The sequence below is a fragment of the Alligator sinensis genome, unplaced genomic scaffold (genome assembly GCF_000455745.1).
Source record: "Alligator sinensis unplaced genomic scaffold, ASM45574v1 scaffold340_1, whole genome shotgun sequence".
NCBI classification, from domain to species: domain Eukaryota; kingdom Metazoa; phylum Chordata; order Crocodylia; family Alligatoridae; genus Alligator; species Alligator sinensis.
The window spans coordinates 1,874,658-1,899,141 of record NW_005842004.1 but is presented as its reverse complement, the minus strand read 5'-3'; the positions used below and the strand labels follow the sequence as shown (position 1 = coordinate 1,899,141).

General features: G+C 40.6%; 1 long non-coding RNA gene across 1 annotated transcript in view; it reads right to left on the bottom strand.

Annotated features, from left to right (window-relative positions):
* Positions 1-9,444: 9,444 nt before the first annotated feature.
* Positions 9,445-24,484, bottom strand: part of LOC102380812 — a 20,860-nt gene continuing 5,820 nt past the window's right edge. The window contains exons 2-4 of the long non-coding RNA XR_323600.1: positions 16,073-16,249; positions 10,514-10,579; positions 9,445-9,582 (exon numbers count right to left, since the gene is read on the bottom strand). This is a non-coding gene — a long non-coding RNA (uncharacterized LOC102380812). The remainder of the gene's footprint in view (positions 9,583-10,513; positions 10,580-16,072; positions 16,250-24,484) is intronic.

Genomic DNA, 24,484 nt, shown 5'->3' with positions numbered 1-24,484 from the left:
ACTTTGATAGCTTTGGTGCTGAACCATGGTAAAGAATATCAATGTGACAGACAGGTGCAAGCAAGGTGTTTATTTTAAGGAGACAGTACCTCATCCTTAAAAAAAGAGAGAAATAAAATGAAAATGAAAATTTCAATCTAAATAAATTTACTGATCAAAACTGATGACCTTTAGTTTGCAAAGGGAATGTTTCCATTTTTTGCTACATTTTGTAAACAGTAACTTTCTAGGTATTCAACAAGATCTGTCACTGGTGAACATGAACACCAAGCTGTGATTGAATTAATTTTGATTTTGATGTAATTTGACATGTCGGGGGCCTTGTCTCAACATGTGTTACTGTGTAATCATTTAGCTAATGTCAGTAGAATCCAGAAAGCAATTTTATACCTCTAGTAAAACCTTGACTATGCAATAGAATTTAAACAGTGGTGCAATTATTTCATTTTGGTTTTAGTGATGAATTAAAACTGACAAAGGAGAAAGAAAATTAACAAACTTTGAAATGGAAGCATGTACAGTGTAATGGATTAATCTCTAAATTCACCTGCCATCTTTCCATTTCTGCAATAAACAGAGTGAGAAAGAACTAATGAAGTAAGATGAACCCGAAGCTTCCACAAGATACCAGAACAACTCTGGCATCTTTAAAGATATACCCATCTTTCCAGTATAATCTCATCTAGAAGGGTTTAGTACTTAGTTACAAACATACCCTGTAGGCTTAAATTTTGATGTACAAGGACCTAAACCTAAAGTTTAACCATAGTATAACTGGGGCGGAACAACTGGGGCACCTGGCCAGGATCCAACTTATATGATGAGAGAAAAGAAAATATCAGCTACTACTGCAGTTGCACAATGGCATGATGGCAGCCAGAAATCACTGCTGCCCTGGGATCCCAGCTGCTTTGTTATGCCTCTGAACTGTATGAGTAATTAGAAAGCAAGAGAAAATACTCACTATACTTTTTTTGGATCACTGCTGCTGTTTTCAAACTTCTTTAGATTACTTATATCAATGTGTACAGTGACTTGAGGTTAACATACAGCTTGGCCTCTTGTGCTGACATCCATATCTATGAAGTGCACTGGGATGGAGTATCACCTTCTAAAGTCCTCACTTTGACCAGGAAAATTAATACTTTTGGTAGCCTCCCTTCCTCTAAACCAGGTCCCATTTTTATTTCTCTCTCTGGCCACAGGTACATTTTCTCTTCTCAGTTTGTTACTATTTGCTGTTGTGATTCAGGGAAAACTATTCCACATAGAAAGAACACCCTTGATATTTTCTTATTTATTAACCATACATGTTGATGACCTACTGAGCTTTTATTTATGGTTTTAAAATCCAGAATATTGAGTACAGTTCCTGTTTTAAAGGTCAATCATCTTTCATCTGGAAGAACCACTTATAGAAAGACCTGAACAGATATATCTATATCCTTTTACTTCATAAATTTTACAGTAGTTTATGGAGGTACAGGTTTCCCTCACATTATGCAGGTTCTGTATGTACAAATTTGCTCTTCTGTGATGACCCTTTTTATACTAAAAATTCATTATATGCGAGCTAAATTCACTCACATGTGATTGGAGTGATGATAGTGCCCTGTGCTTCTACGTGCTGTATGCTGTTTATGAATACCAAAATTGTCTTGTAAAAGTGGTAGAAATGGGTCTGGGGATTGGCACAGTTGAGGTCTTGGAACGTATCCCTATTTGTTACACTGTAAAGTGGGTTCCCTTTATGTAAATTCGAGTTACGTGCTGTTTTCCAGGAACGCATGTACAGCATAAAGTGAGGGAAGCCTGTAAATGCCAAGGTGCCCAACTTTCTAATCTCTTCTCGGGGACAAAAGGTAGCTTCTATATTGTAGTCTGAGGGCCCAAAGCCTTAAAGCAGGCTTCACAAGATTGTGCTTGGTTATGAACATCCTCACATTCAGTCACAGGGCTTTTTCCTAGCTTATATTATTTTATAATTTTTTATGGTTTCATTATCTTTCAGATAGAGAAGCAACATGGTAAATATTATGCAGATTACAGTTTGATTTAGTGCTCACCTTTCCAAACAGATTCAGGGAATAAAGAAGCTTCATGATCAGTGAAAGAGTAACAAAGTACACAGATTTCAAAACAAGAATGAAAACACTAGGCAAAGCTTATAAACTATGGCTTATTATTTGATGGATTTTAACAGATTATTAAGTTCCTAGTAACTTTTAGTTTCCACATAATTAAATGTATATATAAAATGCAAGTTTGTGCATTTTAGTCAGATGCCTTATAATTTTAGATATCCATTTTATAAATATAATTTAACAAATATAATTACTTTACTGTGGTATCCACTGAGTGGCATTTTAATAAACGTAAGATATTTTAAAGAGTAATTTTATTGGTGTCCATGGACCCAAGAGGAATTTTCACTATACTCAGAGTGGCTTGCATTTTCTGCTTTGGCCAGTATCCTCTTCAGTTGAAAGAGAGAGAGAGGGAAAAAAAAAGGTAACTGAAACAGATATGCTAGTTCTTATGGATATTATTTTTCCTTGGGTTGTTTTATTTTAATTCTTGATTAACTTAAGTATTTGAATCAAAATTCATTGCCTGCTAATGGTAACAGTTGATAGTTTTTCATCTAAAACAACAGCACTTTGCCTTCGAGCAAGCTGCACATTTTAATTACGTATCATTCTGGCAATTCAAATTATGAACAACAAGAATAAATCACACTGCTGCTTAGGAGAGATGTCATTTCCTTGTAAAAAAATGCACATTAGTTATTTTTGAACAGGAAATAATTATGTCAATCATAATGATCAACTCTTACGATAACCTGCACTCCTTAATAGGCTGTTGGTGTGACTAGGCTTAGAGAGCATATTAATATGCCATTCTAGATCTGGGTAGCTTCATATTTATGGTTATCAGGTTGTTAGAAAGTACACAAGTACTGTGGTTCTATTGTTTCCCTTGCTTGACCTACTTCCAAAATTGTAGATGACGCCACCTTCCTTGTTGTTAATAATCCAGAAATTTCAAACATGGAAAAAGGGGTCTTTCTATAATTAACTTCTACAGTATCTGGAAATAATGTGTTTTAAACACATTTTTAAGTGGGGAGGAGACAAGGTGAAAACATATCAAGTTATGACTGAGTTGAAAAATCCCTTTTATTATCATCCCTTTTCTATCGTCTCTACATAAGAAGGTGATAAGTCTATCCCAAGTGGCAGTTCAGGCCACTGGTTCTACTATGAAGAAGTCATATTAGTTGATTACTTTCCATTGCATGGCTTCAGAATAACCAGTTATATGAGTTCATTATGTCCATAGTCTCTTCCCGACAAAGGCTCCATGTTAACAACTGGGCAGAATCCTCTAGCCCCTTTCTTATAAGCAAGGAAGTAATTCTAAGCTGATGGTGACTTTCAGTTGCTTCCAATCTGGGACAGATGTGAAAAAGGAACATAGATATACAGGGGGCCATTGTTTGAGCCATCCAGACAGGACCAGGTTTTGTTTCCTGAATTTTTAATCCATTTGTACTATATTTCCAAATTATATTCCCTAAAATAATATATATAATTTTGTGCACATGTTTTTGCATAAAGATGGCTACACCTGCCTCCTGAATCTGAACTCATGGAATCAAATTTAGATACTGGGAAATCCTGGTATTAAAAAAAAGCTTGCTGAAGAAAAGCAGCATGGCACACCTGCCAGAAGCATGCATCACCTAAAACCAGAGCCTGGACAGCCAGAGGCATGCTTTGGCTGCTGGCCTGGCTCCGCACACCCAGATTGCCACCCCAGCAGTCCCAGGAGCCCCCCAGGACTGCAGGTAAGGCTGCTGGGGCCAGGTGCTGGGACCAGTTTCCCCTACCACACCTAGGGCAATTTGCCCTGCACCAGAGTGCAAGTGCAGAGTAGGGCTGTGCAAAGCTTTGGTCACCGATTCATTCAGAGGAGATTTGGACTGATTTGGCAGCTGAATCTCTGAATCCAAATTGAATTAGAAGACTCATTAATTTCTCTGAATTGAATCAGAGAGATTTGACAATTCGGCCATAGACACAGCGTTATATGTTTTTTCTACATACCTCAAGGTACCAGGCAGCTTATGAATGCTGAGATAGTGGGGTGGATGGAGCACTCCATGGAAGCATGGGAGGGAGGCCCCCAAAATGCTCAGCGGTGGACCCTGAAGTGGACCAGAAGTACTTTCGGTCCACTTCCAGGTCTGCCGTGGAGCACTTGGCAGACCCCCCCCCCCCCCCGGCTTGGCAACTTGTGTCTCCTGGGTCTAGGGGGCACCCAGAGTCCCCCCGTGGCTGATTGCCAACCTTGAGAGGGGCATGGGGGTGGTCCTCTGCACACACGGTGGCGGACCCAGAAGTGGACCAGAAGTACTTCCAGTCCAATTTAGGGTCCACCACCAAGCACATGGGGCGGGGGGGCTGTGCTCTTGTGGGATGCTTCATCCACCCCATCATCTCAGCATTCATGAGCTTCACCTGGTACCTTGAGATATGTAGAAAAAACATATAAAGCTGTGTCTATGGCTGAATTGCTGATTCTCCGAATCAGAATTGAATCTTCAGATTTGGATTCGGGCGAATTGAATCAGGACAGTGATCCCAATCAGTGAATTAAATCCTGTCCCCTGAGTCAGGCCGAATCTGAATCAAAATAGAATGCAGCCCACTTCACACACCCCTAGTGCAGAGGCATTGCCCGGGGACAACTAGCAGAGGCAGAAATATGTGCTGCTGCTAGTTGTCCCTGGGGAAACACATGTGAGTGCTCATCTGGTTGTGCCCTGTGACAACAAATATTTGCAATAGTTACTCTATGTGTGTTATTGTTGATGGGAAAGAAAAAAAAGCCCTAAAGTTTTCCTGAATTTTTTTAATCATGTTTTCTTTGGCTCATTATACTACTGTTTCCTCCACAGGTCTGAGGGGGTTGGATAAGTCAAGGAGGCATTAAGCAGCCTTTTCAAGAGAGAGAAAAAAATCTTAAATAATTTAATCACATAAAGTTTTATATTGCAGTCAGAATAAGCCCTTTTTCGTCTGTTGCTTTCTAATGGAGTGCCTTTCTCTAGTAACGCTGGCATTATCAATGACACTTCTTTAATGTGTTCCTCAAGTTTTTGAGGTAATTATCTGGTCTTCAATTTTCAATGCAGCCATGTCGCATCAAAGATCTGGATGTATTCAGGGTTTTTTTAAAATAATATTGCTTCCATATTTTTCCCGGTCAGCATGACACAACATTTTTCTATGCATCTGGAGTGACAACTCCATCACCTTATAGTGTGTTCTACACCAGCGGCTGCTTAAAAGCAAAAAGCATGACATGATCAAAACCATTCAGCATCTTTGTTCATTGTTAGCTATCCTATATTGTACTTTATGCTTCAGGCACAGAAGTCTTATTTAGGGTGCAATTTACCACCTTTCTTATCTGTCTGTCTTTAAGCAGGTCACCAACCTCAAAGCCTGAGTGTAAGTCATTTTTCTAAGCCTGTCTATTGTTTCATATCCTGCATAAAAGGTGTGATCCTTTGAATTACTCTATATTTTCAACTCTTCGTAGAGGATTGAGTTTCTAGTCCATAGAAGTAGCTATATATAAACCTTTCCCCTGTAGTTCCTCCCCCTAATAATCTGTCACATAAAACTTGGGCAAATAGATTTTTGACATGGAAGATTGTGCCCTCCAAAAACATAAACTGCCTGCACTAGCAATTTTCTCTTTGATTATCATCCCTCCTTGGGTGCTTACGAGTAATACCAGATCCCAGCATGGGTTTCTGAGTGCCTGGGCTAAGAGAGATGCTGCTTTGATTCGGTGTACTCTTCCAGTCTATTTTTTAACTGGATTTTTTGGCTCCCTCTTCCCCCCCCCCTCACATTGTTGCTTTGATTGGATAGGTCATCATTGGAAAGAGTGAGCTTCTAAAGGAAGAATTAAGTCTGAAAAATATGACCACTCAGTGAAGGACGTAGGGTTCTAATGAGGTGCCTAAATAAAACTCTTGGCAGGCACTATTTTTGTTGCAGTGGCCACCCTACAAGAGATACCAGATAAGCAGTATGAACATCTCATCACCTATTTTCAGGTCATGATAATTGCCAGGAAATTCAGAGAAACCTTTTACCACTTTGGTGGGTCTACGAAGATTAATGGGGGGGGGGGGAAATGAACAATTTATAAATTATTCCTTATCAGAGGGATCCCCAGCTCTTCATTACTGTAGTCATAGAAGTATCTATTTTAACACCATTTAGTCTGAATTCCTATATAGCATAGAGTATGTGCATAACCTGAAACAAAATTTCTGACAAAACTATTTTTTAGATAGATGGCCAATTGTGATTTAATTTTGTAATGAGCTGGAGAATTCATCATAATCACTTATGTTATTTGCTTCCAGATTACATTTTCTTTACCTGACTGTCATCTCTGTGCATAGCTATGCCCATTTTTCACACCTACCTTTTGGCTTCTCCTTTCACTTCCAATCTCCTAGACTAGTTTCCCTTTAGCAGCCTCCTCATCTCAGTCTCCCTTTCTGCCTTATACCTTACTCTGCTCCTCCTTCCAGGTCCCAGTTCTAGCCCCCCTCACCTATTTTCCCTGAGTAATTCTCATTTCCCCAATCTATTGTTCCCTTGTTAAGTCAAGTTTGTTAAATTCTAGCTTGAAATAGGACAAGGATCATTGAGAACACAATGAGCATTGAGGGGAGCATCCCATAGCACTAAGTGGCACATCTACATGTGTAATTAATGTGAAGCAATAACTCTGGAGCTTATTGCTCTGGATTTTATTGCTTCAGAGCATGCTGTTTGAATGTGCACCTGGAAACACAACACATTAAGCCAGGTCAGAGCAGACCCAGCTGGCAGGGGGGCCCTGGGTGTCAGCCTGCTGGCCCAGGGCTGCTCCCTGCTGGTTTAATGTGCTGCAGAGGGGCTGGCTGGGGCACAAGGTGCTCCAGTGTGGGGCTAGGCAGAAGGCAGCCCCAACATTGAAGCACCCTTGTGTCCCAGCCAGCCCTGTCAGTATCTACACATGTCCTGTGAAGTAAAAAACTGCAGCAGGATAGTACTTGTGTTTAATTGGTTTACTCCAGTCTAACAGGAGTGCACATGTAAATGTGTGACTTTTATTGTGGAGCTAGTTAGTCTACTCCACAGTAAATGTCTTGTGCATAGTGGCACAGCAATCAGCATAAGGCAAATCATGCTCAGCCTCTGCAGTTTTGGGCAGACATACTCAGTGAAGTTTTGGGCTATAACATACTCAGTGAAGACAAAACCTTTACTAAAGTTAATTACCTCTACTGAGGATGTATACAATGGCAGCTTTTTGAATTACCAAATATCCTTACTGGCTCCAAAGTATGGGAACAAAAGGATTCCTTGACTTAGGTGTTGTTGAAAAAAAAATGCATTGTAAGGTTATATATAATCATAGAATCATAGGGCTGGAAGGGACCCTGAAGGATCATCGGGTCCAGCCCCCTGCATGAGCAGGAAAGACATCTGGGGTCAGACGGGCCCAGTCAGGTGACCGTCCAGTCTTCTCTTGAAGACCTCTAGGGTAAATGATTGCACCACCTTTGGGGGGAGCTTGTTCCATAGTCCGGACCCCCTAGTTGTAAGCAAGTTTTTCCTAGTTTCAGGCTGAACATTATCTTCTAGGAGTTTGTGGCTATTGTTTCTAGATTTCCCCCAGGACACCCTGGTGAACGTTGTTCACTGAGCCTCTGCTGTATGCCTCTGATATCTAGGTAAGCCACAATCAGGTCCCCTCTCAGCCTTCTTTTCTTTAGGCTGAAGAGTCCAAGATCCCTCAGCCTTTCCTTGTATGCCTTGCCATGCAAGTCCCTAATCATATGGGTGGCCCTTCTCTGGACCCTCTCAAGCTTTAGCATGTCCTTGTTGAAGTGCGGCGCCCAGAACTAGATGCAACACTCCAGTTGTGGCTGCAAAAAGGTTGAGTAAAGTGGGAGAATCACTTCTTTGGATTTACTGGAGATGCATCAATTGATGCATGCCAGAGTTTTACTGGTCCTAGCAGCTACTGCGTCACATTGCCAGCTCATATTCATGCTGGGGTCTATTGTTACCCCCAGAAGTGTGTGTGTGTGTATATATATGTGACGGAAAACACTTTTCCCCCTAACCTCATGGAAGAAGTAGAAAAAATATTGTAACAAGTCTCCAATATCCTAGCACAGACAGCCAGTGCAGAAGATTTTAGCCTAAGTGGTTAACATTTGTTTAAAGATGAGAACCAGATCCTATAACAGGAAATGTCAATCCTGAAACAGAAAATAAGGGAACACATATGGAAAGCTTTACATGGAAACTGCTGTAGTTCAAAAATCATGTAGAAGCTGCTACATGGAATCTACTGTAGTCTAAAACTTTTTTTTACAGGCCTAGTAAGGCACTTGAACAGAAATCAGAAGTGACAGGGTAGGGAAAATAAAGTTTTTAAAGCATTTCTGACTCAGTCTCTGAACCCTGACTATATAGGGGCAGATGTGGGTCTTGAGGTGGTAGAGTTCACCTTTCAATTCCTCCTCTACTCTTGCCATCCAAGTCAGCTGAGGGTCTGAAACTGCTGGAGCTGGGGTGTCTGGCTCCTTTTCCTAAGTTGCATGGGCAACCACAGAGGCCAAGAGCCTGCTCCTGCCTAGACTCACTATTGCCCATATATTGGTTATCTTGCTTGAGAGAGGCAGTGATTTGCTTTGATTCAGAAACATTAAGGAAAAGCTCATCAAAGGGAGCAGTGAGCAGAAAGATGTGATCAGGTGTATTCAGTAGTTATCTGTGTTTCAATCCTCCCTTCAACCACCACCTGTAGCATTTGCCAGAGAGTCTGTGACTTTAGGAACCTTTTACTTGACCTGTGGGAGAGATCATCCTTGACCATGAGGGATAGCGGCTGATAAGCAAAAGTGCTAATCACCTCATTGCCCGAGATAATAGGCATTAACTGCATATTTTCTCAGCAGCCTCTAGTAGAAGCAATCCAAAGTCATTTAAGTAGGTCAGAGAGGGAAGCTCTATGTGATTTTTCTCAAAATTAAAAGAAGAATATACAGCAGAGGAATTCTTTCATATAAGGAGGTCCCCCAGGCAGCCTGCTGACTGGAGGACCTTCAGGGAACAAATCAAGATCATGAAAAGAGTAACTATACTCATTCCTCCTCACCCTTAAGAGTGAGCAACTAACAACTTGCCTCAACATCAGCAGTAAGTTCTTATTTAATCAAATATCGTTCTTTGGGATGGACATGCCTTGTTAAGTAGCTGTATTATGTTGGGCATCACCAAATATTTGTATAAATGTTCCCAAAAGCAGTTTAAAAGCCTGTGTTCCAAGTCCAAGCACTTTAATAGGGTCTATTCATTGGAAAGGGTCTTTCCAGCATCAGATCACAGGCTTGTGTAGAACTAATTGTGCAGTTTTGTCATAAAGATGTTCACAATTGATGGAGCTCTGCATATTCCCATGGCTGCACCATCAATTTGTCAACAGTGTTTGCTGTAAAATAAAAAGATGAGCACATAAAAAAAAAAACAAGTTTAGCAAGAATGTCTCTATTGTTTCTCTATTGGTTTTTGTTCAATTATTTTGGCATTGTTATGTAATGAAAGTGGTACTCTATTCATTTGATGCATATAGGAAGATAACCACATGCAATTTTACAGCAGAATTATTCAGCATTCAGGCAAAGAAGGATAAGTGATAAAACTATTCACTTAAGCCCAGATCCTCAAGCCTGTAGCCCTCTTTCATAGCTGGCATGAATTATGATGCCAGTTACCTGTTCCTTTCCTCTCATTCCTCATGGGGCAAAAATGAATGGGGGCAGCAGAGGCAATAGCCTCTCAACCAAATCTTAAAGCAGAAGCTTCCTTTGACCTCATGGCACATTGGTTGATGTTGACGGTCAGTGCAGAAATACAATTCTAGCCTGAAACTAGTAATTACTGAAGCTTTAAAACTTGCTACTCAGAATAAGAGGTAGTATAAAAAGAACAGAGCATAAAAGTGTCTTGTATAGTGGTAAATATATTCTGCATCCTCTACATGGCATGTTAAAGCCACAGAACCTGCATATTTTCACACTCCCTAACCATGGTTATTTACTGTGTGCCAATTGATGTCCAGCAAAGATCAGTGTGGTAAATTATTAGCAAATACTGACTTTTAAAATCTAAACCACCATGGATGTAAACTAAACTAAATTTTCCTAGAGGACCAAAAATCTCATATGATACTATAAATGACTTATGCATTATTTCCTTCATTAATTCTACTATTTTAGTCTTTTCTAAATAAATACACGTGCTTTGGTTATATCATTGTACTGTCCTTGTCTTCCTTGACATACTTATCTCTTTACTGGGTAACTGTTGCAATTGTTTTGCTATCCATTTTAATGATAACAGCAAGTAATACGAGTACTAACAAGATGTCATTCTTTCTTGTATGGAGAGGTCATCAAAAGCTAGATAGTGGATAACAGTCAACATGCCTGTGAACAGATAGGAGGAAAATGTTCAAGATAGCATTTCTATCATCAGGTTGAGTTAATATATTTTCAAAGCAGGAGTGCTTAAAAGAATCATGGACAATCTTAATGGGGTTAAGGGCCTAATAACTTTAAAAGTACTCTACTGTTTTACAGACACCTTAATGTCATTTTTCATTTGTGATGTATTATGTTCTTCAACTAAGAAGCAAGTTAACAGTAAGGGCCTGGGCAAGACATTTAATGTCATTCTGAGTCAAGGTATTCCTTTAAGATGTGCAATTTGTTTTTTTGGTGGATGTACCTTATTTTTCTGTCTCAGAAATGCCTTCCATATTGGAATTATGGTCTTTTAAAAAGAATATCAAAACACAACACATTGGAATTTTAGGCATTCATACTTTTAACATTCTCCACCATCCAAAAGAGAGAGAGAGTTTTCAACAGTTTACTATTTCTGTACAATTATAAAAAGCTTATTATCTCAAACTATTAAGGCAGTTCCTAGATTTAGCCTGTCTTATATTTATATATATAAACCTGGTTGTAGGTTATTTTTAATCCAGGCAACTACAGGATCATATTCCAGTTAAACAGAAAATGTCAGAAAAAGGATTTTAAAATTATAATTTTTATTTTTTAAACTCAGAATTTCTACTGCTACTCCATAAACACTATAAAAACTAAACGAGTCCTAAATCCATCTGGTTCCAGATGACTGCTTTCTGCAATGCTGAACTTGCACTTTGGAAAGCAACAAAGTTCAGGTATTATTTACAGAAGAGAATAACTTCACTAATATGTAAGTTATGTTGAAAATCCTTAACAGTGCACTGTGCTTCTTGCAATTTACAGAACATAAGAATATATTTAATATACTCAAAAAGGTTGTTATATTAGGAAATGTTGATTCCAGAGGACATTTTTCCATGGTCTTAACTCTACTTGATCTCATATTTGTCATAAGGAGTCTCTAAGCAAGTGTCCCCTCAGATCAGCTGCAATGCATATAATACATTTGGGGCCTAATGGAACATATGAATACGAACCCCAGATTCACTCTAGGATAAGAGGTAGTTTTCTTGGGCATGAATAAGGTACTGTATTGTTTCTATTGTGCCTTAATATCCTTCCCTCACCTCTGCCCTGAGTAGGAGAGTGACAACGAAGGTTCAACTACCTGAAGAGAGGTTCCAAAGAGGATAGAGCTAGACTGTTTTCAGTGCTGGCAGATGACAGAACAATAAGCAATGGTCTCAAGTTGCAGCAAAGGAAGTTTAGGTTAGGTATTAGGAAAAACTCTCACATGGAGGGTAGTAAAGCCCTGGAACAGGCTACCCTGAGAGGTGGTAGAATCTCCATCCTTGCAGACTGTTAAGACACGGCTAGACAAAGCCTTAGCTAGAATGATATAGCTGGGGATCGTCCTGCTTTGAGCAGGGGTGGGACTAGATGACCTCCTGAGGTCCCTTCCAACCATAATTTTCTATGATTTTATAAAAAGCACTGCTCGTTTTTGACAGGTTTGGATTCCAGGAAGGTAAGTGGAAGCTCAATAGAGGTCCATAATTTTTTTAACTCAGTTTAAAAGATTGTCTATGCAATATGGATTAAGTTTTTTCCCTCATAAGTACTGATTTACTTAGCTAGACAGACAAGCACATCATACAACCTTTACATACTTTCCTGACCCTTTTTTATTTTATCCTGTGTAAAATAAGTTTAAAAAAAAGTGTTTAACTAAGTAATAAAATGGCAACTAGCTGAGTGGTTCTCAACATGTTGCTCTCAGGTCTTCCCACAGCTCCAGAAATTTGGGGGTTGTGGAAGAAGAGGCAGCATTAATTGCCATGACAATGAATGCTGCCATTGATCCTCTTCTGCCAAGTTTCTGGGCCCATGGTGAGCTCTGTGGGCTAGATGACAAGGCCCACACAAGCCAGATCACACTGTCATGCAAGGTTCCTCCATGCCAAATATGGTGCAAGGGGCTGAGCCTGTATGCTGGACCACACCTGTGGACCAACTCTATACCTTGACCCCACACTGGATCTGGCAATGGGACTAAGATGGTGGACATGTGTAAAGTTTTACACATTTCAGGTAATAGCCCTCTTCCTGAGGTGGGCCAGGGCCCTTGGGCCCCCATGTACTCAGTACCTCCGCTTGCAGGGTTGAAAGGTTGAGAACCATTAAATTAGCCAGTTGAAAAATGGTCAATATTATAAAATAAATTTCTACACACAAAAGGACAGTACCTGCAAGTGCTTAGAACAATGAACTAAGGATGTGTATTTACTATTGTTTAAAATTTGCATGCTCGTTATGAGCAGTACTTAAACCTATTGATTGTTGGGAGGACAGAGATCTCTTAAATCATTACCACCAGCAGGAGTGTAAAATATAGAGAGAAAGGAAACCTGACTCTTAAGTTCTTTCCTATGAATACATCTCTAGAACCGTGATGCGCTTTGCTTTAAGCAATCAAAAAAGCACTCTGGCAAATCCCCAAAAACACAGCTTTGTGAGTACTCTGAACTATGTAGAACTGGAAAAATGGGCTAAGAACACCTACTAACAAGGACTACAGCTGAGATTCAAAAGCACAGGTGTTGCATCACATGAAGAGCATCTGCTTCACCAGCTGTTGTCACCATTTCACTGCAAGCAGGCACCTAAACATATTCTCCCCAGCAGTGTTATTTATTCATTTGGGGAGAATGATAGGTGACTAACTTCCAGGACCAGATGTGATTATTATATTAAAGAATAATTTGGTCAGCCACAAGTGGACCATTGGCTTCAAACTTTGGCATGTACCCAGTATCTACTGGAGAGTTGACAGATGTATTGCCTGGGACAGGAGAAAAAATAATGCTATTTCTTGCACTGATGAATGCACATCAGTTGTTAACCCAAATGAGAGAGCATACTGTGAGAAATTTCAGTAAATATCCAAGAAACAGTGGTCACAACTGTATTGTGTTTGTGTTGTATAAATAGACTTCTAAAATTAATAGCTGCTAAGCCATGATTTTTCTTTTAGCTAAGGTAACTGCTCTAAATTTGGGCTGCAAAAAGGTGCTGACCCTCTGCAGCTCCGATTGAATAGAAAGAGTTTTGTGAGCAGGCAGCATTTCTGAGAATCAGATATTTTTTTCTATTTCAAGCATCATTTCAGGAAGGTGAAAACTTTTGAGATGAGACCTAACAGAATTTATGAAAAGTATCTAAAAATATCAAGTCTCTAACAGTGCTATAGGTTTGATGGAAAATAAAACTTTAGCGGAATGGCAAGCAAAAAATGTAGTGATCTATAGGCTATGTCCAAATAAAGCATTTCAACACGTCAGTGCCTAAGTTGAGGTACCTTGCTGCTAGTAGACTCACAGTCCTGTGTTAAATGCTCAGGATTTTCAGTGGGGTGCATCTACATGAAACGCTACTGTGCAGTGGTTATTGCACATTTATTTAGTATTTATATAATCAAGTAATAAATAAATGTGCAGTAACTGGGGTTACTGTTCAGTAGCACCAGTGAACACCTGTTTAGTGACACTACTGAGCAGTAGCCTAATAATATTGGACCGTAGTACATTAGCACTGTTTGTGCTGTGATGCGCTACTGCGCAGTATAATTCAGGTACTGCACAGTTAGGATCTCATGTTGATGTGCCTACTGTCTGTGAAGAGTTAGGTGCCCTATGATGAGCCTAAAAACCCATCGTGTCCAGTGGGGAACTAGGTAAGCTAGCAGCTAGAAATGCCAAGAAGGTGCCCTCTCCTTGGGATTTACAGCTTCGACCTTATCCTTGACTTAGGTGACCAAGCCAGATCTGCTTGTGAACCCTGACAGGATAGAGTTGTGAACAAGGTTCCCAGATGCTTCAAGTGTTAGGATACAGGTGGCTCTGTGCATGCGAAGCAGTAGGGGATTTTAGATGCAGAAATTTAGACACCTACCGGGGGAGGTGGCAGCTGAACAGGGGTCCTTCACTGTACATTTAAAATTTTGATTCTCAAGTGGTAGTGAGGTGCCCAAGGGCTTTTGTGTATCTAGCAGCACACGAACACTCAAAAAAGACATATAGTATTTCAGGGTGCCATTAAAGTCAATAGCTTTCCCCCTCTAGCAATGTCCCTGGATCTGGTATGTGCTCCAACCTCCACTATTCTGATTGCATGTTGAAAGAGGGTAAACTTGGTCTGGGCACACGGTCCTAATGGTCCATTATTTACTCTTTCTGATGGATAATATAATTAGTCCTGTAGATTAGATAAAGATGATGCAACTTCCCATTTAGGAATCTCTGCAAGTCTTGTGCTCTGCAAAAAAGTTCTTCTAAACATAAGAAATGGAACTCAAAACATTGATAGCTACTTTGGGCTCAAAATACCAACCAAAACAAACAGCCCAGCCATGAAAGAGGACAGCATAAAATACTCCCTCCCACCAAAACAATAAAAGTAGATTTAATAACAGTAAATACACTCCTTTCCAACAGAGCTTTTACCTGAAAAGGGGTAGAAGTGCTATCGACTCCAGGAAGTCTGCTGGGAAATTCAATAATGCTATTGATTTTATGTGGAAAGTGCTCATATACTACAGTAATAGGTAGCAGTATAAAACCCAAAGATAGATAACTTTGGAGGGGTATATCTATGGCCAAGTGCAAGGCCATACTGTCCCGAGGAAGGCTGTAGAAAATAAAACATTTCCCTGGTACAGAGGGGAATCCTTCACTGCTACAATTTATAAAATGCAGTACACTCCTCTCGCTGCATGCTGATGATACCCTTTAAATTGGTGGAGAGAGGCAATTTCCACTTGGGATGCCATATGTCCCAGGGTTTAGAAAAGAGACTGCAAGACTAGTTGCCTATTCTACACAGGGATGGAAGAGGAAGATTCCAGTTAGGAACCCCTCAGCAACTAAAATCTGACCCTGTGCAAACAAGGATTTCTCTGCATTTCCACGCCTATGTCTAAGAAGTTGAAAGTTTGGCACAGAAATTCTGTTTTGGATGGAATTCAGTAGATAGAGTCTTGAATAATACTGTTATTTCTAGTTATAAAACAAGCATGAAGAAAATCAACTGTATAATTTTAGGAACTGATTTAAATGAACAAACTGTAATGTTCAAATAAGAAATAAAAAAGGCACAGTGGAGTCTGGGGGAAATGAAAATAAAAGACATAATTTATCTTGTTTCCATAGAAGAGATATTCAAGAGATTCTTCTATTGAGGATAAATTAGAAATAACAGAAAAGGGGATAACATTTATCCTTATTAATTAGAATATATTTTTCAAAAAGTACTAGCAAAATAGTCCTCCTTTCCAGTCCAGCTCAGGGTAGTGATCTGCTTTCCAATTCCCCCAGGCACTTAGAAAGCAGTTTGCAGCCCATACTTTCTAAGTGGAAAGCACTTGGAGTGAGATATTTTCAAGTCAGTGAAACTACATTGGCCAGTCTGTGCTCACTCCTTACATACCTGTATGGAAAGGAGAACAGTATCCATGAACTCTCTCACTCCGTCTCTGCCTTTACCCACATACCGGGCATGGGCAACCCAGGAAAACAAGGCAATTATGGGCAACAGTAATATTTTCTTTAAATGACAATACGAGCCCTGCTGGAAGGTTAAGGAAGTGGGAGATCCAGGAATACCCTAAAGGAAGGAGAAGCAAGCATGAGCATATTATAATCTGTAAACATAGTTTGATTCAATTCCCCATCATGAGGCGTGACAACTTTATAACTTTGTTTGTGTAGCAAGTCTCTCAAGACTCTTACGGTTATACTGATAAACCATTTTTCATTCTGTTATTGCTAAATTCTGTTCAATTTAAACATATGGAAAGCCATTACAGTCAATGGTTGTATTAATGGCTTCAAAGGAAAGAGATTTTGGCTTAAATCATTAAATATGGATGTTCGTTTTGCAATTGGATCCGTGCTGACAAAACTCTATTGCTGGGCTTGGAAGCAGCACAGAGATTTCTCTTTGCAGGCCTAAAAGTAGGATCAGGACCTTTTCTGCTGGGATTAATGTGCAGTTTCCATTGCTAACCTGAAATGGCTATTCTATCACTAAATCCACACTACTGTTCACAACCCTTTATCCTCAATATTAGCATCTGTTGAATGAACTAAATTAAAATTCTATATATTAAACTAACATTTTATTCTCATTGATAGAACTAACTCTGTAGTTTTGGCATCATTTTCATTCTTACACTCAGTTAGTCTACAACACTGAGGGTTGCCCTATCTACAACAAAATTCTGACCTGTCTACAAAAAAAATCATATTGCTTCCGGTAAGTGCATTGATGAACAAGGGCCACGGACTGTACTGCTGTGTGGGTAAAATCTGAAAACAGATTAAAAAGAGGTTATGAAATTATTTTCCACATCTTTTTCTATCAGTCTGAAGGTAAAACTGGGCTACTCTTATTAGTACAGGATACAAACCTTAGCCACAACAACGAAAGATACATAATAAATGTATACAGGCCCATGATTCCTTTTCCTTTTAATGGATTTACAGAATAGATATAACGCTGTGTTTAGCATTATATCTTATTTGCAAACACATTCTGCACACTTAGCTGATATAAGTTTTAATATCTTTAATAAAATGCTCTATAAACATCATTATTAAAATGCAAGTCTGAAAGCAAACTAAGGAGAATATGTATCCACTATCTGGGTCATAGTCTAAACAATTTATCATAGTTATAAATATTTAATGTATATGCATAGCGTGCTATACCAAAGAGCTCTTTGAGGTTTTTCAGTAGAATTTTTATTAGCAGGATAGTTAGGGTTTTTGGGGGGTGGATTTCTATGTATCCAGAATGGCATGTTTTATATTGTCCAGATTTTTTTAGTGACTGCTATATCTGATCTGGATAGTTCGCAAAGGAGCTAGGTTAGTTTTCCCATCTACTAGTGGACAAACTCTGTTTGGAGTTGCAGGTAGGTATAAACATTCAAAAGGCCTGAGGCAGAATCGATCTAAGTTAGGCAGCTTTCTGTAAGCAGCGTAGTTTAGATTGGTAACAAACAGAACACACATGGGCCCTTCAGTTGTTTGAGGACATCTTTACACATGCCCTGGAGTGTGTGTGTGTGTGTGTGGGGGGGGGGGGGGGATGTGTTTAAATTAGGGTGGCTTTTGGAAGCTTAAAAAAACTTCTGCAGTGTCTCATGTATTCAGCATCCTGCACTTCAAAATGGTGACAAGGACACTAACTAAAACTCATCAAATGAGCCACCATTTTGAAACATGGGGACACTGCATACGCAGAGACTGATGGAGCATTCTAATTAGAGCAAGTGCTGAACACATATATTGGTGCATTTAGACAGGGTTCTTCCATTTTTAAACTAGTCTGTGTGTGCCAAACTTCCATTCTGTTATAGGTGTAGAATGGTTTCCAATCTCTTATACCAGTAAAAGTGTGCTGTCTGTACCTAGCTTCAAAGTCTACCAGCGTTTTATGTCATTTTTACCAATAAGAAATTTGCAAGAAGAGAAATTAATTCCCTCTCCCCTAGCTGTGCTGCCTCTGTAATGTTAGCTAAGTTGAAGTACAATGTACATTGTGACTTTTGACACTAAACTAAGCAGAAAGAACACCTAAAAAAACCCATGGAGTGCATCCCCATGAGCAGGACCATACGTTTCCTCAGGGACAACTGGCAGTGACACATATTTGTGCTCACTGGCGATGTGTAGGGGGTGCACAGGGGTGCTCATAAACCCTGTGAGAGCACTGGTGCACCCCCTGACCGGACACGCTCCCCACTTAGGCGACGGGAAGGAGGGAGCACCAGTGCCCCCCCTGCAAGCACCGGCCAGGGAGTGCGAGTGCCTGGATGAAGTGCTGCGGCTGCTTGCCGGTCGAAGTGCTCAGCCACAGGGGGACCATCCCCCTGATTGGAGAGATTGGCTGTGGGGGGATCCCCCCAGTCACTGACTCACATGCTCCTCCTAACTAAGGTGGCACTGGTCGCCCATGTTTGTGCTGCTGCTAGTTGTCCCTGGGCATGCCCCTGCATGTGTGCTCTGACACAAGGCCAATGGCCCTGGGTAGCATAGGGGAGGTCCAGCACTTGGGCTCACTCCAGAAGCCTTACCTGGGTCCCTGGGGGCCTTCTGGGGCTGCAGCAGTTTCCCTACCCACCACCAAGACCAGGGGTAGAGCCCAGGTGCCCTGGCTTCTAGCCATGGCCCTGTTCACCAGCCCTCCAGTAGCAAGTGAGAGCTGTGCAGGCAAGAAACTGTATTAACCCTTAACACATGAGTGCTAACAGCATGTTTTAACTTTAACACTGTTTAATATTTCAAGTTTATTACAGTCTTAAGTGTAACATGTAACTTCACCCCTATGTATTCACCATTTACCATTTAAGCTATTGAACCATTGGTTCTAATTCCTCATCAGTAGAATGACTCTGGATAAAACATCAGCTAGAAGTAAATTGTTTGCCTAGAGGAAATGATATTTCTTGGTTATAGTTCACCACATTCTTTCAATCTGTCAGGTTCTTCAAACATATTAATTAAACATTTCAGCAACATAAACCACTGCCAACAACTGTTTTTTCCCCCCAATTTGTGTATATTTTTATTGAGTGTAACTTAGAGCTCTAAATGCATACTGAGAAACAAATCTGTGTAAAGCATCCAAGTCAGGTTTTTACACAGTGCTTGGACTCTATAATCCATAGAAACATGTGGATTAAAATAGGACCATAAGGATAAACTATCCATCTAGCATGCTTTCTACTATTGGGAGGCAATAGTATGCCATGGTGAATACATGCAGCTATGTTATTTTGCTATAGCCACAATGGCACTCTTCTGGGTAAATAAGTGTGGTGATAATATTCTGACTGAGAAGGGATAGGCAAGGCAAATTGAAGACTTGACCATAGCCAGCATTTACAGAATGTTTTTTTTAATATGCCGAAGCTAATATTTGAGTTGCTTTAAAAATAACTTGATGAGCTTCAAACCCTTGTGAAGTCAATACTTCAATCATACCTCAGTTGCTTTGTACTGTATATTCTCTTTATTAAACTTAATGTTTTCATTTCCTGTTTCCTTTGTTATATTTCTTAGGAGGCTAGAAAACTCAGGCTCACCCTTATCAACTGCATACAGCAAAATCATGTCATCAGCATCTATGCATATTCGGAAACAACATCAAATGTGTTTCATTTGTTGTTGTTTTTTTTGCTGGAATATATCACTGTCATATTTAATGTCAAATAACAATATGCAAGATTAGTAGCATCCCCATTTGTCATTCAGGGCATGTCCACACATGCAAACATGTGCGCTTGCAGCAGCTCAAATAGAAGCGGTACAAATTTGAGCCGGGGTTTTTTATCTCAGCACACGTACTCAGACATGCACTTTGGTGTGGAGCAAATTGTGACAATAGGGGCAAAATAACTCTGCCTGGCTCCTCCTGGATCTGCAGCCAGGGGGAGCTAGAGCCTGGAGCCAGCACCTGCCACCCGTCACCCCCCACGACACCTATGAAACCTCCCAACGTACCTTGGACAGCGCTGGGGGCAGCAGAAACACCAGTGAAATGCTCTGGCCAAAACCAGAGTATCTTTTTTGGAGGACTGGCTCTGGGCACAGTCTTGAACCATGCCTTGCTCTGCTCTATTGCGAAGAGGTTTTTTTAGACCCCTGGATATCTACGGATCTAATTTTTTACTTGCTACATGCTAGATGGATAGTCTACCCCTATTGGAAGGGGAATTCCAGAGGAAGATATACCAGGACACAAGGTGTGCTATATTCTGATACAGATCTAAGGAGCAAAAAAGTGTTAGATCCATCATGTCCTTTGGGATATTTTCTGTGGCAGGCTGGTAGGGGGTGCCCTGCACTGAGCCACCTACCTCACTGCGCCCAACCACCTTCCAGGCACCAAGTGACTCCCTGGGGGTGCCTCATGTCTGGCTGAACCCCATTCCTGTAGCACACCCACTAGCCTGGGGGTAATGCCACCACCAACCAGGGTCTGGAGTGATCCTGGTTCTGTACCCCATGGGAAACACAGGCCTAGTAGCCCTTGTGGGTACTTGACCCACTTCAAGAACTTGGGGTGTTTCCCTCAGTCTGAAGCACAAATAGTGGCCTCCCTTAGTCAGATGAACCAAGGGAAGCCCAAGGCATAATCTAGACCCTCTCCCAATAAGTATCCCATGCTAGGTACAAAGAAGAACTTTATTGGTTACAAGGAGTAGGTTTGGAATCAGGTACAGGGTAGAGCAATATCAGAGAAATCCCCTAGAGCAAACTGGCATGGCTCTGTAGCCTTTGATCAGACATCTGAGTTACTGAAAGCTATAAATCTAGTTAGATGTCAAGTAGCTTACTCATGAGTATCATTCAGAGGCAGTTGGAGATTCCCTCTGGAAGCAGGCAGCTCATTGATCATGAATTTCAAGAGACAAAGCAAGTTTCAGATGGTCCAGCTCTTCTCTCTCTGAGTTTTCATCATGGCTACTGCCCCTCCTCCTGGGCAGTCCTTAACTTAGACTTTATGACCTCATTTACCTGGTCCAATGGAATCCAGCACCTGTTGGCTGCCAGCCAACCTATTTGAAATGCATCACTGGTTGCTGGGTAGACTGGCATTGCTCAGAACAATTGGGAACCCAAGCCCCTCACTCAGGTATGTGATGCCAGTCACATAGGCAGAGGGAGCAGGTTACTCCCCTCCCTCAGGAATGTATCCAACTCAAGTTACAACTCAGGGTTACCTAAAGAACCCATGGGATGTCTGCCCTCTGCAGGGACCATGCTAACCAAATTGTCACATAGCAGAGTTTTTGGGAGAGACAGAGGTGGCATTCTGCCACATTGTCTATTTCTCAGATTGAGACAAGTTTCTGCTCCTTGTGTGGTCTTGCCTACAGGTTGTCAAGATGTGCAGATCCTGTGTATCCCTCCATAGAGCTCAAATTCAATTTACCTTCTGTTTTCTTTATCATGCTTGTAGGAAATTACTCCAAAAGAAAAACCCTGGAAGGAACCAGAAAGCAAAAATGTTGCAGCACAAGAAATGCTGTGTGAGTTCTTATTCTGATAGACACATTTCTGTCTATGGTACCACTTATCTTATGGTTAGCAAATTCATAAATTCCAAGAAAATGAAACAATGTAAACAGGAAGCACTATTTACTCCAACTGTTTGTAAAACTTCCTTGTTTCTTTTTTTTGACACTTGTATAATACCTGTCAAACAACAGGAAGATCAATTATTCATCACTGAATATCTCAGATAAGGTCAGAAAAAAAGTCTCAACCTTACCAACATGGCTGAGTTCTTCAACAATGCATGAACAAGGTTATAAACTTTAAGATAAAAAATCCAAGAGAAACTGCATCTTTTTTATTATTATTTAAATATTCCAGACCTCCACCATATATAACTATAAAGAAATAGAAAACAGCATCAACCCAAGCTATATTTTTCCTCTGTGGGTCATTTTTCAGAAAGTGACTGTTCCTGTTCAATAGGTTAGTAATTTAGTTGTAGCACAGAAAATGCAGTCTCAGGGAACTAAATCCATTGATAAGCATACTGATCTATAGCCACAGATGCTCATAGAACTTTGGCAGGGAGGCAGACTTCTATTATTCTGTGTGTGAAAGATGGATATGGACAAGTGAAACAGGATGAGGAGTCCTCCCTGTTGTGCACACTGAGGGCGTGTCCAGATGAGCACACGTGCCTGTTGCCCCACCTCAAACCCCTTTGAGGTGAGGCAACAGGCACGTGCGGGAATGAAAAAAATGTTCCCCGTGCTGCAAGTTTGGAGGATGTAGCAAGACAAGGTGAATACAGCCTTATTTTATAAATTGCATAGTTTATACTTTGCTAAACTGATGTCACATCTTGTAGAAATAGTATTTCTCAGGATTTCCATATGCCCTTAACTTGGTCATTTGGGGAAATTAAGTTTATTTAAAAGAAAGTGAATTAGATACTTAAAATAATGGATCAAATAAAACATCAATTAAAAACAACAAGTTAACAGACCATATACCTGTCAACCCCCCCAAAAAATCTTTAATTTTATACATCCAAATTAAATTTACCTGTAGTGTGAAGAAAAATTAGTAACTGGATATTAGAAACCAGTAAAGAGAAAAAATCTGTGCTGTTTGTACCAAGTAGCATCAACTGGAGTATGGGGTAGTCATGGAATGAAGGATGAAGTTGTTAAGTAGTTTTAATTCCCAAATTCAGATCTTTTAATTTAAAAGCAAATGGTGTCCAAACCTTATTGAATCTTACCTCACAGCAGGCAGCTTGCTTAATATTTATCCTAATTAATCATAGTAATTCCCATATAATTCAGGAGTGAATTTCATCCTGTACAAATATTTTCATGATTCAGGAAAAAAAGTGCCTTGTAATACTTCATTCAAAAGTATAAAATACTTTTTAAAACAGAAACTCAAACTCAACAACAGAGTATGAATATGTATGAACTCCAAGGGAAAAAATTACCAGCTTTGTTCTATTATGTATCTGAATAAAATGGCAACATAAACCAAAAGAATAAATGGTGAAATGCAATTTTAAATAATTAACCACCCCCCCCCCCCAATTTTAGTAGCCTAAAGGCTACAAGCCTACGTGGAAAAGTTACTCATGGGGCTAGAGAATTCAATCAGGGGAAATTTATGAAGTTTCTTCAAATTCTTTCATAAATGATAGCATTTGTCCGTGTGCTAGATATTCAGTCCTCAGGTTATTATCCTTTCTAGTCTAATCCTGGAGATCTGGTCAGATACCATTGTCATTCAAAAGCAAGAAGTTATATGACCTCTTGCTGTTCCCAGCTCCTTGGATTTATCCTGGCATTGGCTTCTGGAATAAACCTGAAGAACCAGGCATTTAAAAGGGAATATGGCATGGGTTCTTTATCATTTTCCCTGGATGAGAGTGTGCCTGTCTTGCTTCAAGTATCTGTTCACATGCAACCCTGGCACGGGTGCCTAGTTGTGGACATGGAGAGGCTTCATGCAACCTCTGACAGGGGCCCCGATCACCCTAGGGAAGGCCCCAGAACTCTCCTGCCATGACTTTGTGTGTTCCTTCAGTGGTGGGGTCTCCCGTTGGCAGTCCCTCAAGGATGGTTGTTCCTCCTGACAGATATTCATGGGGCTCCACCTCCCCTACACCCCTTCCATATGCCAGCCTCCAACAGGCTGCCTGATCTTGCTGTGGTCAGCCCTCCAGGCTTGATGACTCTCACCTGTCACTTGATCTTAGGTATGGGGTCTACTCCTTCTCTTCCCAATGGACCCTGGTTCCAGTAGATGTTCCCCTCTCCTGAGGGTCTCTCCTGCCCTCTGTCAGTTGCCTGTCACTTCTTGTGGGTGGTCCTTCGATGCGCGACCATTGCCCGGATCTCTCAATGAAGAGTTGTGAGCAAGCAAAATGAAACAAAATAGAACTGGAGACAACTGAGGAATGGGCACAGGTCAGAAGAAAACCAAATGGGAGGATGTCAGGGAGAGAAAGATAAAGAAAGGGGAAAAAAAAGAAAAGGCAGGTACACCAAAAAAAGAAAAAAAAAGAAAAATAAATATCAGGCTGAACTGCATTCTACTGGCTCTGCTCTAGAGCCTGTGCCCTGCTGCACCCCCCGATGCTGGTCTGCTCTCTGCCGGATGAGAGCTTCTCATACTTTTCTCTCTGGGTCAATTTACTTCCCATGACCCAGTCTGCATGCTTCTCATATGCGGAGTGTCTGCCATCCTTAGTGCTCTTCCCCACTCTTCTTGGAGTGAAGTCTCTTCCCTCACACCAATGCTGTCTGTGACTGGCATAAAGCTTTTTAGCAGCTGTTGT